The sequence below is a fragment of the Pinus tabuliformis genome, chromosome 5_2, assembly GCF_031772625.1.
Source record: "Pinus tabuliformis cultivar Carrire ecotype Pingquan chromosome 5_2, CPIR1, whole genome shotgun sequence".
In the NCBI taxonomy this organism is placed as follows: Eukaryota; Viridiplantae; Streptophyta; class Pinopsida; order Pinales; family Pinaceae; genus Pinus; species Pinus tabuliformis.
In genome coordinates this window covers 142,630,019-142,649,380 of record NC_142306.1, presented here as the reverse complement: position 1 = coordinate 142,649,380, position 19,362 = coordinate 142,630,019, and positions in this window count along the sequence as shown.

Genomic DNA, 19,362 nt, shown 5'->3' with positions numbered 1-19,362 from the left:
ACTTGTTTCTTCATTTCAACCATTTCGTTAGACATGGTTTTTAGTAATTTCTGAAGGCTTTCAAGATCAAAAGGATATTTTGGGGATTTCTTTTTAGAGTCATCTTTAAAAGTAACTTTCTTAGATTTTTTGTCTTCCTAAGAGGTCTTGTTAACAAGAGAAATTGTGCGTTTCTCTATAGACAAGGCTTCCTTCATGTTCTCGACTAAAGTGGCCAAATTCGCTCTATCTACAAAAATGGCTATATTGGAAGGAAGAGAAGATATGTATAACTGAATTTGAACATCAACACTAGGTGCTGACGTAGTTGGAATTTTATTGAGTAGTTTGTTGATTCTAGAGTTGAAATCTTTGACCTTTTCTTCTGTCTTAGCCTTAGATTGGAAAATTCATTGATGAGTGATGCAGTGGTTCTATTATCTCCAAACTTAGCTATAAATTTTTCTTCAAGAATATCCTAGCTAGTTATGGAGCGAGGGGGCAACGAAAAGTACCAGGATCCTGCCGATCCTGTAAGAGTATAAGGAAATAATTTGACTACGCAGTCTTCTCATCAACTTCATTTAAATTGATGGCCAACATATAGTTATGGAGATGTTCTTCAGTTGGTCGTTCATTATCCAGATTAAATTTGGGTAACCATATTTCAGGATGCTTAGGAAGAGGGTGAAGAGGCGCTGCCATTGCTACAACACCAAGATTATTCCATGGTTGTACTCGCAGTGGTGGTTGTTTTTCTTTCCATTGAATTTTGAGTGGATGAGATGATAGAAGGGGTTTGAGTGGAAGAATATATGGGTGGAGTTTGAGTTGAAGAAGAGGCAGATTGGGTGCTTGGACTAGAAGAACTAACACTTGTAGTTGGAATGGAAGCTGTTGGAATGAGTTCAGGGAATGAAGGGGTTTGAGGTGGAGAATGGCATAAAACCTCACTAGTGGATGTCTATGATTCAGATTTCTTGATTTTCTTTTGGAAATAAGAAATGGAAAATTCAAAAGGAGGAATTCTGGTCTTCTCACTTTGAGAACGAGTCAAGATTCGTCTTAGTTGTAGAACAGAGGAAACACTTCCTTCATATGACTAAGATGTTGCACGATTTTCAGTTGAAATAGAGATTTTCTCTAACTTTTCTATCAAATTCTGAACTTCTGGGGATTCATGGTTGTAGTCTGAAGAAGGTATTATCTGAGATTCACTAGGATATTTTGGAGAGGTTTGATCAACTTTTGATCTTAAGATTGTAGTTCTAGATGGGGATCTAGAAGTTGGAGGAGATCTAGAGGGGGAATGACTCTTAGGATGGATTTTTGATTTATGACCAGTCCTCTTTTCCATTCATAATCATGGCCCTCCTTCTAGAGCCAAAATGTTGAAGCCCCAGAATTCCGTTGCAACAACATGGAGGATAACGACCTAGTCCGGACCTTGGAAGCATCTACTTTTCCATTTGGTATGGTGGTTCTGAGTAGGAATAATGGGACCAGTTTCCCAGCAAGAATTGATATGATGATGATTGTGGTTTGTAATGAGGTATAATGGGAAATGACTCAACTAAAATAATCTAATTAAATAAAAAACACATGCAACTATCTATTCTAACATTTATCTTAATATATACCTGGAGAATAACTTAAATCATGTGATCTACAAAGATATCTTAGAGGACATGTAATAAAGATCATTCAATTGCTATAAGAGATGAATCATTAATGATAATTATTCTGACTAAATAGTTAGGCAAAATAATTGTGAAAACTATATCGCATATATCAATTGCTCATGTACTTAATAAGGAATTACAACTAAAACATTTTACAAAAGTGCTATAAAATCAAACTGTAGCTCAGATTTCATACATAAGACAATATAAGAAAAGATTACTGCTAATTCATAAACAAAACTCAACCATAAAGATAGAATTACCATAGATGAGAGGTTCTACTCATGAAGTCAGTGATATTGATCTGCTCCCTTTCAACTAAATATACTCTAAGAGTACAAAAGTGAAAATTCAGTAGAGTATGCTTCAATTCCTGAGAAAATCAAGATCTTGTTCCAATTATTTCATTAAGACAGTCACAAAATTACAGAAGTGCAAGCCTTTACAAATCATTCTTGATAAAATTCTAGACCCCTCTCTAAATGCATGAGAGAGGTTTAAATAATACAACATATGTATCAAAAATAGATTATTACATAAAAAGTTGAGGAGGTTTCAAACAACCTTCTTCAAAATAAGTAAAATAAAAACTAAAATGGAAAATAAAATGATGATGAGCTTCTTTAAATTGAATGGTTCTAGTCAGCGATTTGGTCCTTGATTTCACAGATATCTATCATTTGCTTCATCTGGGGTCGTTGGCCAATTATAGATCTTAATTGTCCTATAAATACAACATCAGAGAGTGGTGGCACCATCTTTTGAGTGGATTTTGTTAGACAACACAAAGTCATCCATTGACTGTGTGGTTTCACCAGAAACTACCAGTAGGTTTCCCAGTCAAGCTTAAACAATTGTTTGATTGCCTTAACTTATGTTTTGGAGGTCTCTTTCCACTGTTTCTCTAATTGTTTGATGTATGGGAGAACTTCTGGCCTGCATTCTTTAATGAGATTGACACTATGAAAGTTTTCAATCACAACCTTAATTATATTGTTTGGTGTACTAGCTTCTCTTACTGCTTCCCTTTCTGCTTGCTTCAATTGTATGTCCCAATCTATGATTAAAATATCCTTGTGCGACTCCTCGATCTTTGGTAGATTTACTTTTCTACCTTCTTCAAATTCTTGCTAAGAGATAAACTCTGAAATACTCTTATTGACCTCTTCATATTCTAATCTCTAATCAACCACTTAATTGGTTAATGCATCACTTGTTTCATAATATGGATTGATCAATGAGATTTTTTGGTAGAATACTTCTTGTTGCTGTGACAACAGAGAATTTATTTCAAGTGCTTCTTTAATGAATTCCTCTATTTGAGGGCTGTCTCTGAATTTATCTATTACAATCTACATTTGATGAATTTGTGAGTTCTTCTCTATGACGTATGCTTGATGTTGTAATCTCATTTGCTCAAAATCTTTTTTAAGTTGTGCCATCTACATCTCTACTTGTCTATTGCTTCTTTGTCTTTCCAGCTCAAGTTGTTGTTCCAACAACTGAACTCTTTCTTCTTTTTCTTTAAGCAAAATCTGATCTTCTACTGCCTTACCAATTATTGCAGTTGCATAGGCGCCTGCAAATTGTGATAGCTTTGTAATATTTTCTGATGGATTGATGGGGTTGTCTTTCCATACTACCTCCATTGATTCATTTTCAAGAATTTTTGTTGCTAATGCATCTAATTTCATTTTCTTCCTTTTCCTCTTCACTACAACCTTATGTGTTGGGCTATAGAATATATCCAGTGGGGGTATTTCCTTAATCTTTAAAACAATCTCTGAAGTTGGGTAGGCTGGGATGATTTCAATATCTTTAGTAGTTGTAACTTGTATTTTTGTTTCTAGGTTTATAACCTGCTGAGTCTGTTTAGGAATCTGAAATCCATATGTTCCTTCAAGATTTGTCTCTGTCTGCTGCACTTGGAGATTTTTATTGAATTGCTCGCATTATTTATCCAAATTAATGACTTTTATCTTTTCTGTTTGAACCTATGTGGAGTCAGTCTCCATGTGTTCCTCAACCAAGGCCTTTTTTGTCATTTCTTCAACACTTTCCTCTATGTCCTTCTCAGGATCTTTCTCAGGGTTTTCTTCTTTATCTTGAGATTGGTGTTTAGAATGTTCTGAATCTTGAACTGACTTCTCTTGAGATTCCCCATCAGAATTATGCTCAGAACTTTGCTCGAGGATTATGCTGGGGGTGGGTTCTCTTATTTCTTCAATCTACAATAGGCCTAAAGGGACCTTTGTTAGTATTTTACTCATGTATATGTGGAAGCGGTTGAGGTCCGCTCGACTCAGTTTTATTGATGATAAATGTAAGACCTGTGAAAATGTCTCAGCTGCCTCAAAGAGATCATCAAAATCATCGTCCTCATGAATAAATTATCTGATTTTGACCATAGTAGTGAAGTTTTGGGCGACCTTGTTAGGGTCATACTGTCTGCCTGGCATAGTAGCCAGATTTAGGGATGTGATGTTCTATATCTCTTTTTCCACGTGACCAAAATCATGTAATGCGAAAGCACCAAATTTCACTGGGAAGGTTAGCCAAATGGATTTCTTCATTTCTTTGAGGGTTTTGGTAATACCATCCCCCATTATTTGATAGGAAACCTCTCTTGCCAATAATTTATCAGGAACATAAAATGGAAGAACATGCGGAGCTGTAATACTTCCAAAAACTCTGACCTAACTAAATAATTCCTCACCAAACCATCTTGCCACCGACAAGATGTCCGTTTTAGTTTCCTCTAATACCGTGGGGGCTTTCTTATCAAAAATGGTTTTGTAAATTGAAAACATAACGCCATGATAAATTTTGTAAAAATGGGAGCTAAACTGTGATTCCCACAAAATATTATGATAAACATGGATGGAGTAAGGTTTTGTAGAGTCCATTTCCAGCCCCTGTTTGGAAAATATGAACAAAAACATATAGCATCCATCACATATGCCCTCATATAAAAAGGAGGGATAACCCGAGAGGAGATAATTCTATTGTGTATGTATTCTCTAATGGACATAGCCAAATTGTCTCACAAAATATTGCACCAGTTGATAATGATGGGATTAACAAGCATCAATTAATGGAACCCATTCAATAGGAAACTTGGTACTATCAACCTTTCCAAATAGCCTACACATCATTGCGGTTGAAAAATTATGCAGGGCTGACAGAGCTAAAATTGAGTACATACCATTTTTCTCCCGCTTGAACTTGTTGGAGCTAGACCTCCAATTCTGCATGGTGTCCATCGGGTCTTCATTTTCTTTTGCAAAGTGCTCAATGAAGGCTTATCATACAACTTCTTTGGTTTTGGTAGATGGTACGTTCGATGTAAATTGTCTGGACTAAATGACCCCATGACTTTGTGCCTGGAATTCCTGAATGTTCTGTCTGAAATGTCCACATTGTCAATGATCCATCTTACCATATCAATGTATGGCAAGATTTTAGGCCTTGCAGCTATTTTGTGCAGGAAATAACATGATGCTTCAAAATAAGAAGCCTTGAATGAGACCTCAGCATCTGTTTGTGCTTTAGTTTCCAGGACCCTTGGGTTTTCTTCCTCCAGTAAATTGTACATTGCTTCCCATGAGGTAGTCCCTCGATCCTTGTTGCATGTAGTATCAGAGAATAGTGGAAGCATGTCTGAATCTTTAGATGTAGTAGTCTCTGCAATCTACTTTCCTTTCCTAACCATTTTCCCAAGCGATGTTTTCTTCGGAAATTTCCTGAAATTTGGGCAATGGAGAAAACAGAATGAAACACAGAGCGACAATGAAAGCGGAAACACAATAACACAGTAAATTCTGAAAGAACGTAAAGATGAAGCTTTTATTTCAAATACAGGTAAAAAAAATATAAATCTTCTCGAGCCATTAAAAGAGTAAATGAAGTTAAACCTTATTAACTACTCATTAAGGCCTACATGTGATTTCCTTTATGACTCATCAAAACATCGCATCACAAGTTTCTAAATGATATTTCAAATTGGTGTGTTTTAAGTGCGATACCGATCATGCGATTGTGATGAATGGAAATATCGCAATATCAAAAAATTGGTGATATCGGGTTATCGGGAATAGACCAATTCAAAGTTGGTTTGTTATTTTTCAATTTGCGATGAGCGGCATACTTTTTACTTTTTCAAGCGCATTTTCTTAAACAGATGATTATTCCATTGAAGAAATTATTTTGCGATAGGTTAGACTTAATTCAAGTTATAACAATCTTTATTATTTCGTGGGGTCCAGACCACATCGCAATTCACAGTTTTTTATGGTTTGCATGTTTGTGCCTTTGTAAAAGGCGCGATACGATTGCAATAAATAATTTATTTTATAAGGAATTTTCTAAGCCTTAAGTTTTATTAAAAAATTCAATGCTTCCTTTGGTCTTTTAAGGGGGGTCTTTTATTACGTTTCGCAGACTCTGACTCACAACTAACATTTGTTACTTTTGATCATGCGATTTGCGATAAAGAGAGAATTCCTAGTCATAAAGTGACTTGGCTCAATATCTTAAGCTTTTCTAAGGTTTTATTCCGAATGGTTTTCAAAAGGCAAGCTTTTATTTTCTCAGTTTTTTGAATTTTTGTTTTGAAGGGTCCCCATTTATTAATACAATACTAACTATTGATATAATAAATGGGGGGGGGGGGGGGGGGGGGGGTGTTGTTGAACAGTACAACGGGTAGCTTGATTATGATGCCTCATTCCATATGACAAGGTGCAATGAGATTTTCAGCAACCTGGAGGAGAAGGATCTCGATATGCAATTTGAATTGGGGGATGATGAGAGGTACAATGCTACATGAATTGGTATTGTCACCTTTGAGAGGGAGAAAGCCTCCCCTCTTCGCTTCAACAATGTTATGTTTGTACCTTGGTTGAAGAAGAACCTGATTTCTATAGCAGTATTGGAGGATATAGGCTATGATGTTATTTTCAGTAAATAGAAATCCTTTATGAGAAACATAGCTATCAGGCAAGTGAAGCAGATTGGAGTTTGAGTCAAGAAACTACAAAAACTTGAGGTGGGATATTGTAGTACATTGAGAAACAAGGTTGAAAGCCTGTAGAGTTGAGATGTTGGAAAACTCTGGCACATGATATTGGTTCATCTAAATGATAGTGCCTTAAAAATAATGCAACAAATTACCAACAGGATGTATGCAAAGGGTTTCACATTGGGGAAATATGTCAAATCCACTTTCCATGGATGAGATAGCAGAGTAGATGCAATCTTGGAGCGAGTCCACTATGATGTTTGTGGACCCTTTTGTACAGCCTTCAGAAAAAAACATATGTACTATGCTATTTTTATTGATGATTTCTCTAGAAAATGTTGGATCTTCTTCATGCAAAAGAAGGATGAAGTTTTCTCCAAATTTGTTGAATTCAAAGCACTGGTTGAGAAGGAGTCTGGGAAGAAGGTGAAGGCTCTTAGGAGTGAAAATGGAGGTGAATTTGTTTCAAATTCCTTCAAATATTTATGTGCCAAAGAAGGTATTCGAAGAAAACTCATAACACCCCATAACCCACAACAAAATGGGGTAGATGAGAGGAAGAACATGAGCATAGTTGGAGCTACAAGAGCTATGCGACATGATTAGGGGCTGCCATTGCATCTATGGGTAGAAGCATGTAACACAAAAGTTTACTTGCAGAACTGGAGTCCTCAGAGAATACTCGGTATGATCACACTGGAGGACGCATTCTTTTGGAGAAAGCCTGATGTGTCTCATTTCCAAATTTTTGGAGATTCAATTTATTGTTATGTTTCCAAGGATTCAAGGAAGAAACTTGATCCTACAATAGAGTTGGGAGTTTTTGTAGGATACACTGAAACTCCACAAAATTACTAGATGTATTTACCTTCAATGAGGATGATAGTTGTGAGGAGAGATGTCAATTTTGATGAGGAGAAGGCTATGAGATGATCTTTGGAATGAGAGTTGAGTATTCCACTGGAGTAGGAGCTTATAGCTCTAAGGGAGAAGCCTTAGGATGAGCTTCAGGAGGTTGTGTAGCAGCCACAAATGGAGGAGTAGAGAGGAGGCCAAGTGGAGACACTCACTCAACCAGAAACATCCATAAAGAACCAAAGAAAATGATAGATTGATACAAGATGCACAGGTGCATGTGGGAGATCCTACATCATAGTGCAGGTAGAGGAGGTCACCTGAGAGGTACATTGGTTACATGGATCTGATGACAAAGCTCATTGAGATAGAACCTTGTTCATTTGAGGAAGTAGTTTCTCAACCTGTTTGGGTTGATGCCATGGTGGAAGAATATGAATCCATAATGAAGAAAAATTCATGGGAGGTGGTGCCGAGATCAGGAGGAACATTAGTGGTTGGTTCTAGATGGATATACAAAGTGAAGCATGCAGTTGATGGGAACATCGAGACGTAGATGGCCAAATTTTTGGCCAAAGGATTTTCTTAGGAAGAGGGAGTTGACTATGAGGAAACATTTTCCCTTGTGGCAAGATATTCTTCCATCAGATCAATTCTTGCATTTGTGCAGATGGGGAAGAAGATCCACCAGATGGATGTGAAGACCTCCTTTCTCAATGGTGTTATTGAGGAAGAAATTTACATAGAGAAGCCAAAAGGATTTGAGACATATGATCAAGAGTCACATTCATGCAGACTCAGGAGAGAATTGTATGGTCTCAAACAAGTGCCCCGAGCATGGTACTCTCGGATCGATAATTATCTCAGTGGATTGGGCTTGACCAAAAGTGAAGCAGATGTGAACCTATATCACATTGTGGTAGATGGTAAGTTATTTATTCTTATTTTGTATTTTGATGATTTAATATTGACAGGTGATGAGTAGTTGATCTGCTCTTGCAAAGAGGATCTTGCGAGGGAATTTGAGACGAAATACATGGGCTTAATGCTTACTTCCTTGGGCTGGAAGTATGGCAAGGTGATGTTGAATTTTTTGTATCTTAGGGGAAGTATGCCTCTGAAATAATTCATATATTTCACATCGAAATTTATAAGCCTATGGCATGGGGGCTTCACTTAATGAATGTTTGACATATCACCTGTGTTCATGGCATACTAAAATATACCCCTAATTTGACTACATATTGGAAAATACCTCTAAAAATCACATTATTTAACCCCTTACCAATATGAACCCAATACACCTACCCAATTTAAAAAACCCCTACTTTCATTAGATATTGTAGGTATCCATTTTTTCATTAACATTTTTTATACCCCTTTATATTTTTCATTAATTTTGAGCTCCATTTTTTGTGCCAACAAATATAAAAACCTTTTACCCCATATATATCCCCCAAAATATTATGTCATTTTTTCCTCAATATGTAACCAGCGCCAATATGAATGCATGTGGTATGGTATTTCTCGCCCAATGAAGCCCTTGTGGCCTATGGACACACCTCTAGTTACGATATGGAGGAAGGAGAATGCAACTTCAAATGAAGAGGTTGATGCTACCATTTACAAGTAGCTTGTGGGGTCTTTGATGTATCTTATGAACACAAGACCCGACATGTGATATGTAGTAAACCAAATTATTCAAGCTATGGTGAGGCCTACCAAGCTATATTTGAAGGCAACAAAGCATGTGTTATGGTAACTTAGAGGCACTACTGAGTATGGATTATTCTACAAGACGACAAAGGCAGTGAAGCTCCAAGGCTTCACTGATGCAGATTGGGCAAGGAGTCCATCAGACAGGAAAAATACTTCAGGTGCTATCTTCAGTGTTGGGTCCCATTAGATTTTTTGTGTGCTAGTATAAGTTGATAGTCTGCATATAAGAAAAATATCTAGTTCTGGTGGATTTCCCTACATCAGGTATCTAATCTTTGGTCTCCTAGTTTATGTGTGTTTATGGGATGAAATTTCAGGCTTGTTTGACTTTCTCCTCTAGATTATATATTTCTCTTTGGATAGCTTTAGGGATGATATCCCTATATCTTTACATGGTCTCCCTAACAAATGATTGCACTTGAAAGCCTTAAAGAGTTCGAGGGGGGGAATAAAGAGAGGGATGAGGCCTGGGTTCTCCCATCCTGCCATGATGAGAGGGTCCAAAAAGATGATGCTTGGCCAAACTAGGGTTAGTGGAATCAATAGATATAAAATATGTGGGAGAAATGGGACAATAGAGTAAAAATTGAGGAGTGAGAAATGAATAAGGACTAGTTGAAGGAAGGAGAAGCCAGAAAAGAGGAGTTGAGTAGTAAAGGATGGGCCTGATCATGAGGGGGAAAAAGCACTAGTGATCAACAAGAAAAAATAGAGGATTAGGGGTGAATTTAGTGAGATACAAGGAGGGAGAGAAATAAAAAATCCAAAGCAGCTCACAAAAGATAGAGAAACCAATAGAACATGTTGCAAAATCTAGATAGAATTGTAGGGAAAAAGCATAAAAAATCCAAACCTGAGAGAGAAGTTCCTACAGTGAGGAGTGACACACATAAGAGAGAGGATCCTGGAGCTTTCAATATGGATGAGAATGATCAATGTCTCATTCCTCGGACACTCCATGAAATAACATTATCAAGCTAGAGTCCCTAAGCTTGATTGCTTCCTGCCATGACTAGTTCATTGTAAATGTATCAAAGTGCTTCTTGCTCACCAAGACCTCATCTTCTCTCCATTTCTATGTATGATGGGATTTCCTCAGCCTATATTCATTCATGATTTATTCCCACATCCTCGAATGTGCAAAAAATTACACCTTCACGCCTTCCCACTTTTTTGCATGCTTATGATATTTGATTGTGTTGTAGACATTAAGTTTCCAAATTCATTTCGTCCTACACGACAATGAGGTGGCCATGTAGGAAACCAGGTGGAGGCAACATTCTTTCTTCCATTATGTCACGGTGTCATCATCATGTGTGTTGTGAGATGTGGTAAATGGTCACCTCAAGTGGGAATTGAAGTCTTTATTCGCTATTTCATTGCAAATTTATTTTAGTTGCTCTGAAGTTAACTACATCTAGTTTGAATTCATAACCTCATTTTTTAGTCAAGTCCTGCATTTTCTAGAACTTGTCTTCCAATTTATTGCCACTTCTTAGGGCATGTTGGGGAATGATTACGTTATATTTTGTGGTTTTCTCAAATATGTTTTCCAAGCTAGCTAGTAGTCCCTAGTTGTTTGTGACTTTGGTCAGGTGGGAGCCATTTTGTATTTTTTTTATCATGTTAGGCAGAATCTACGACTGTGGATAGTAGTAACTTCTTGCTGTAGTGACTACAACCACCCTCCAATTTTTTTCCTATGCTTCGATTTTGGAGCCTTCCTCCTTAACCACAACAACTCATCTAGCACTGATCCAAGTGCTCGTTCTTTGAATGAGACTTATATTTTTATTTTTCGTTCGTGTTTTCTAACTTAGCCGATTCTTCTAAGTCACAATATGATCTCCCAACTTGGTCACGCAATAGTTTTGGGCTTGCCTCTAGAAACTGTGTAATCCTTGAAGGCAGTTATCCTTGATGATTGGAATTACACAATTCAGACTGGAAGCCAACCTTGAGCTCAAAAATTGTACATTCATGGAAGGTAGCCCAAAAACTGCACAACCCTCACTAAGCTCAAAAACTGCACAATGCACACTGCGTTGGAAAGTTACCTAATTCCCCAGAACTACGCAGTATTTATTGGCAGTGTGCATGGAAAGTTTCCTCTTGGAAAAGAAGTAAAAATAAAGGGAAAAAAGAATCCCTAGGAAGTAGGGATCTATTATTAGTTTCCTGAAGGTGGCACATTTCTATTTTAGAAGTTTCCGCCAAGTGTCGCTTTTGTCCTTGACCTCAAGCATGTGTGTCATATAACCTCATTTGCTCAAATCTAGTTAATTATGCCCCTAAAGCTCATTTAAGCATTCAATCTTGGATCCCTATCATTCCCAAAGAGATCAAGAAACCTTCGGTGGGATCATCGTCGCTTTTCTGGGTGAGTTTTGTTGTTATGGCCTTTTTAGTCGCTTTTTGTCGTTTCACTTGAGTGAGTGTTGTTTTTCTTATTTATCTTCATGATTGCTGGCGTTTACACTTGTTTTAGCTTGTAGAAGAATTGTTTCAAGTTATCATTTTCCTTACACAAGTGTCACATCAGTTTCTTTGTCTTTTGCATCGATGGTTGTCGTTGCGGCAACTCCCCTCACCGATTTCATTCTCTTCCTGATTATTCAATTTTTGCACTTGATCTATCATGATTCATTCACACTTATTTATATCTGCACTCAAGCTTACACCATGACTTAGATCTGAATGTTTTTCACACTTCCATCGAGCAGATCTACACTTCCATTGGCCGTATTTTTCCTTGCCCAGCTAGGCACTGTGCAATCCTAAGGCTCAAGCTCCAAGATTGGCCTTTGGAATTTCACACTGCATCATACAGGATGGCCCCAACTATGCATTGTGTAGTTCCAGGGCTCAACCTATCCACCTTGGCCATTGAGATTGTGTAATGTGTAGTCTCTCTCAAGCTCTACCCAGTCTGAACTATGCATTACGCTGTCTAAAGCCTTAGGTTGCAACCTTGGCTATTGGGACTGCACAATGCATAGTTCCCACAGTCGGTCAGTCCCTCTTGTTGGTTAAAATTACACAATCCCTCTCATCAGATGCCCAGATTGCTGCTTGATCATGCTGTGAAGTTAGATTTGCAAGAGCTAAAGTTTGCTTGTCATCAATGTCATTTCTGTCCCATATGTACCACACTTGTGAAGCACTTATCTCCAACAATCATTGTTATGATGGAACCAAAGAGAGCTGCTTCAAGAGAGATCACTGAAAGCAGTATTGGGGAAGCAATTGAGAAAGCACCAGTTAACTTACCAATATATGCAGACACTCAAATGTTCATAGAAAAGGAGTCAACACTAACATGGAAAAAATTCCAACAGCAGTAGTAGAAGGCAACAATCCAGTACAATATCATGGGAAAGAGAAAGTTGCTGACAAAATAGAGGGAGAAAAAAGTTATAGATTGAAACTTTGGCAACAAAAGAAAAAGGAAGCAAAGGATATAGAAAGAAAAGCATAGGAATAGAGAAAAGTAGAGCTTGCAAGTAGTAGAACCGAGATAAAAACAAGTAGAACAATAAGTGAAGGAAGAATGGGAGTCAAGGAGGAAAGAACAAGAAGAGAAGTAGACGCAGGAAGAAGAAGAAAGGCAAGACACAATGACAGAAGAAGCAACACCTATTCAAGAACAAAACTGACCAACTACAGAGGGAAGAGCTAACAGATGTAGGAACGAGAACATGCTATGCCAATCGAATATTTGATTGAAGTTGCAGACATGGAGTTGGGACCGGAACCGCAGGATGAAGATATTGATATGATGTTGAATGCCATGCAGGTCATCATTCAACTTCTACCATCTCCAGCCGCAGAGTTAGCCCTAAGAAATGATGCATGCATCATCTGCATCGAAGAAGCTACATAGCCTACTATTGGATATCGCCAACACATACTCTGTGTAAAACATGAGAAAATCTCTCTTTCTTGTCCAATATTCTCACTCCCCTTCATACGTAGATTTAATTACGAGGAAAAAGTAGCATATTCACACACCCCTTTGTCCCACAATTCAATTATGAGGAAAAAATGCACATATATTTTAAAATTGAAAATTTATGATTCGGTTTTGAGGAAAAAATGCTATATATTTTAAAATTGAAAATTTATGCTATAAAATAATTTAATTAGAAAAGTTGACGGTTTGCAAATTATACTTTAAATTCTATGGTAATTATTTAAATTCTATGGAAATTATGCATTGGATGTCATCTATAATAGAATTGTTCTATATTAAAATTGGGTTTGAGGGATTTTGATTTTTAAATAAATGAGTGGACAATATGGTCTATTATAATTAATCTATATTAGAATTGGGCTTGAGGAATTTTGATTTTTAAATAAATGAAATGACAAGATGGTCTATATTGGAATTGGACTTGAGGAATTTTGATTTTTAAATAAATGAGTGAACAAGATTTGATTTCAAGAGAATATTCTTCATCTAATACATCATCCAATAAATGATATGAAAAATAATTGAAAAGATTTTCAGTTTTAAATTAAAGAATAACAAATTTAATTTAAAAATCATTTATTTCATCATTTCTAAAATATAATTAAAAATATTATAAAACACTCAGCTATCTGCTCCATTCATTTCATTTCATTCCACCCTCTCCATCCATCCTTTCATTTCCCATCCCCATATAAATTTGTACCTGTCATTCCCCATCCACCCATTTCTTATGGTATTGCTTCCCCAGTGAAGCCCTCGTGTCAACAGGAAAAATATTTGGTTTTATTTTTTCTGTGTGGTTTTTTTGGGTTATCGGGTTACCGAGAATGGACCAATTCAAAGTTGCTTTGGTATTTTGCGATTTGCGATGAGCGGCATACTTTTTACTTTTTCAAGCGCGTTTCCTTAAATAGATGATTATTCCATTGAAATAATTATTTTGTGATCAGTCAGACTTAATTCAAGTTATAACAATCTTTATTATTTCGTCGGGTCGGACCACATCGCAATTCGAAGTTTTTTATGGTTTGCATGTTTGCGCCTTTGTAAAAGCCGCAATGTGATTGTGATAAATACTTTAGTTTTTAAGGAATTTTCTAAGCCTTAAGTTTTATTAAAAAAATTCAATGTTGCCTTCGGTCTTTTAAGGGGGGTCTTTTATCGCATTTCGCAAATTCTCACTCATGACTAACATTTGTTACTTTTGATCATGTGATTTGCGATAAAGAGAGAATTACTAGTCATAAAGTGACTTGGCTCAATATCTTAAGTTTGTCTAAGGTTTATTCTGAATGGTTTTCAAAAGAAAAGCTTTTATTTTCTAAGTTTTTTGAATTTTTGTTTTGAAGGGTACCCATTTATTAATACAATACTAACTATTTATATAATAAATGAGGGGCTTGTTGAACAATACAATAGGTAGCTTGATTATGACGCCTCGTTCCATATGACAAGGTGCAAGGAGTTTTTCAGCAACCTGGAGGAGAAGGATCTCGATATGCAGTTTGAATTGGGGGATGATGAGAGGTACAATGCTACATGAATTGGTATTGTCACCTTTGAGAGGGAGAAAGCCTCCCCTCTTCGCCTCAAAGATGTTATGTTTGTACCTGGGATGAAGAAGAACCTGATTTGTATAAAAATATTGGAGGATACAGGCTATGATGTTATTTTTAGTAAAGAGAAATCCTTTATGAGAAACATAGCTATCAGGCAAGTGAAGTAGATTGGAGTTTGAGTCAAGAAACTGCACAAACTTGAGGTGGGATATTGCACGAGGGCTTCATTCAAGAAGCAATACCATACCACGTGCATTCATATTGGGGGATATATGTTGAGGAAAAAATGGCATAATATATTGAGCATATAAAGGGGGGTAAATGGTTTTTATATTGGCAGGTGTAAAAAATGGAGCTCAAAATTAATGAAAAAATATAAAGGGGTATAAAAAATGTTAATGAAAAAATATATACCTACAATATCTCGTGAAAGTAGGGGCTTTTTAAATTGGGAAAGTGTATTGGGTTCATATTCGTAGGGGGTTAAATAATGTGATTTTTAGAGGTATTTTCCAATATGTAGTCAAATTAAGGGTATTGTTTAGTATGCCATGAATGCATGTGATATGTTAGAGGTTCATTGAGTGAAGTCATATTCTTACTGCAAACCACGAGACTCAAACAAAAGAAATTGATAATCTAACCAATAGCATTACTTATACCAAAAAAATTACCAATCCAATCCAACACTAGGTTTCAAATGCGAGTCATTATTTATTACCTATAAACTTTTTTTCAAAATATTTTGGAAACTTATTTCAATTGAAACAGAGACATCAAAGTAGTTAGAAAAATATTATCACTTGAAATTCTTAAATTTAAACAAATGCTCTGAATTACATTAAGGCAACGAAATTCTTAAAACATGTCTAACATATCAAACTAGACAAGCCCCGTCAACTGAGCAATATATATTATCGAATCGAAAACCAATAGTTGTACTACATTACCTCACTGAATAACTTGGTTATTATATAAAACATCGTTGCCTAATTGGTCATCCAGAAGTTTCAAATCCATAGCTTTCGTTTCCATTAAAAGATGGTGCACTTCTCACCCTTAGTTTGATTTGGTACAAATATTGATCAAATGTTCATAGTTGTTCAAATGTTGGATCAGCAATGAGTGTGCCTCTTAAAACCTCTTGTTTGGAAGAATGCACTGAGAAGAATTGTGTGACTACCATACAGAGGGTTAATCCCTTCTTCTTTCAATCTATCAAAGAGTTGCAGCGCACCTTGGACTATCCTCATCACGCAAGCAACTTAAATCATTATATCATGCGCACCTTGGACTCTCCCCATCATGCAAGCAACTTGAATCATTATATCATATGTAATTTCATTACAAGAGCAAATGAAAATGTTTCATCAGAATTATTGCAACATTCAACAAATCTACTAAAATAATTGCAAGAAATCCATTAAGACAGAGAATGGCTAGTGTGCAGTGTGCCTTCACAACTGCTTGCTTAAACCAATGTGGAAAACAAGAGTAGTGACATTTTTTTCCTCGAACTAACAATGCGTAGCATGCCTTGATAGATGCTTGCTCAAACTAATAGTGGAAAGCAAAAGTAGTGACATGTGTTTGCTCAAACGAACAGCGGAAAACAAAAGGGTAGATGATGGTCGACAGTTATAGATTCAAAAGAAACGCCTTCGGTGTAAAAATACACTTCTATAATACACACTCTTCAATCCAATTAAAACACTTCAAATAACAATCTTCAAACCAATACAAATATCATATGTTAAAATTCCATCTTAGCCATCTAAATACATCTTAGAAAGCATTGAGGGTCAGAGCAGACACGTTATAGACAATGATGGAAAAGAGAAGGATCATTGTCCCATCCAAAGTTATCTTGAATTGGTTGTGTTCAATGGGAATTAAGGAACAATGGAATTGAAAGAAGCATTCATTTAACTAATATGAAATGAAATAGAGAAATGGGTGGATGGGGAATGACAAGTACAAATTAATATGGGGATGGGAAATGAAAGGATGGATGGAGAGGGTGGAATGAAATGAAATGAATGGCGTAGATAGCTGAGTGTTTTATAATATTTTTAATTATATTTTAGAAATGATGAAATAAATGATTTTTAAATTAAATTTGTTATTCTTTAATTTGAAACTGAAAATATTTTCAAATACTTTTCATGTCATTTATTGGATGATGTATTAGATGAAGAATATTCTCTTGAAATCAAAACTTGTTCACTCAATCAAAATTCCTCAAGTCCAATTCCAATATAGACCATCTTGTCAGTTCATTTATTTAAAATCCAAAATTCCTCAAGCACAATTCTAATAGACCATATTGTCCACTCATTTATTTAAAAATCAAAATCCCTCAAACCCAATTTTAATATAGAACAATTCTATTATAGATGATGCCCAATGCATAATTGCCATAGAATTTAAATAATTACCATAGAATTTAAAGTAGGTTTTTCAAAATTTTAAAATATATGCCATTTTTTCCTCAAACCGAATCATAAATTTTCAATTTTAAAATATATGGGCATTTTTTCCTCATAACTGAATCGTCGGACAAAGGGGAGTGTGAATATGCTACTTTTTCCTTGTTATTGAATCTACGTATGAAGGGGAGTGAGAATATTTCACAAGAAAGAGAGCTTTGCTCATGTTTTACACAAAGTATGTGTTGGCAATCTCCAATAGTAGGCTATGTAGCTTCTCCGGTGCAGATGATGCATGATCATTGCTCGGGGCTAACTCTGCGGCTGGAGGTGGTAGAGGTTGAATGATGACCTGCGGGGCATTCAACATGAGATCAATATCTTCATCATGCAGTTCCAGTCCCAACTCCATGTCTGCAACTTCAATCAAATCTTCGATCGACTGAGCAAGATCTCGGTCCTGCATCTGTTAGTTCTTCCCTTTGTTGTTGGTCAGTTTTGTTCTTGAATCGGTGTTGTTTCTTCTGTCATTGTGTCTTGCCTTTCTTCTTCTTCCTGCTTCTACTTCTCTTCCTGTTCTTTCCTCCTCAGCTCCCATTCTTCCTTCAGTTCTTGTTCTACTTGCTTTGATCTCAGTTCTACTACTTGCAAGCTCTTCTTTTCTCTATTCCTGTGCTCTTCTTTCTGTATCCTCTTCTTCCTTTTTCTTCTGTTGCCAAATTTTCCTGCATGAATATTAAACCCACTTTCAATCTACAAATTTTTTCTTCCTCTATTTTGTTAGAAACCTTCTCTTTCCCATGATATTGTACTGGATTGTTGCCTTCTACTACTGTTGTTGGACTTTCTGCCACGTTAGTGTTGACTCCTTTTCTATGAACATTTGAGTGTCTGCATATATTAGTAAGTTAACTGGTGCTTTCTCAATTGCTTCCTCAGTACTTCTTTTAGTGGTCTCTCTTGAAGCAGCTCTCTTTGGTTCCATCATAACAATGACTGTTGGAGAGAAGTGCTTCATGAGTGTGGTACCTATGGGACATAAATTACACTTATGACAAGCAAACATTAGCTCTTGCATATCTAACTTCACAACACGATCAAGCAGAAATTTGGGCATCTGATGAGAGAGATTGTGTAATTTTCACCAATAAGAGGGACTGACCAGCTGTGGGAACTGTGCATTGCACAGTCCCAACAGCCAAGGGTGAAATCTAAGGCTTTAGACAACACAATGCATAGTTAAGCCTGGGTAGAGACTACACATTGCGCAGTCTCAGTGGCTAAGGTTGATAGGTTGAGCCCTAAAACTAAGCAATGCGCAATTGGGGCCAGCCTATACGACGCAGTGTACAATTCCAGAGGCCAATCGTGGAGCTTGAGCCTTAGGATTGCACAGTGCCTAGCTAGGAAAGGCAAAATACGGCCAAGGGAAGTGTCGATTTTCTCAATGGAAGTGTGAATGAATCATGATAGATCAAGTGAAAAAACTGAATAATCAGGAAGAGAATCAAATCTGTGAGGGGAGTCACCGCAATGATGACCATCGATGAAAAAGACAAAGAAACCGATGTGACACTTGTGAAAGGAAAACGATAACTTGAAACAATGATTCTACAAGTTAAAACAAGTTGAAACACCAGCAATCATGAAGATAAATAAGAAAAACAAAACTCACACAAGTGAAATGGAAAAAAGCGACAGAAAAGGCGATAAAAAAAAACTCGCCCAGAAAAGTGACGATGATTCCACTAAAGGTTCCTTGATCTCTTCGAGAATGCTAGGGATCCAAGATTGAATGCTTAAATGAGATTTAGAGGCGTCGATTAACTACATTTGAGCAAATGAGGTTTTATGAAGCGCATGCTCTAGGTCAAGGACAAAAGCGACACTTGGCGGAAACTTCTAAAATAGAAATGTGCCACCTTCAGGAAACTAATAATAGATCCCTACTTCCTAGAGATTCTTTTTTCCGTTTATTTTTATTTCTTTTCCGGGAGGAAACTTTCCATGCATACTGCCAGGAAAGACTGTGCAGTTCTTGGGAATTGGGTAACTTTCCGGCTCAGTGTGCACTGCGCAATTTCTAAGATTAGTGAGGGTTGTGCAGTTTTTTGGCTCAGTTTTGGGTTGCTTTCCATGAATGTGA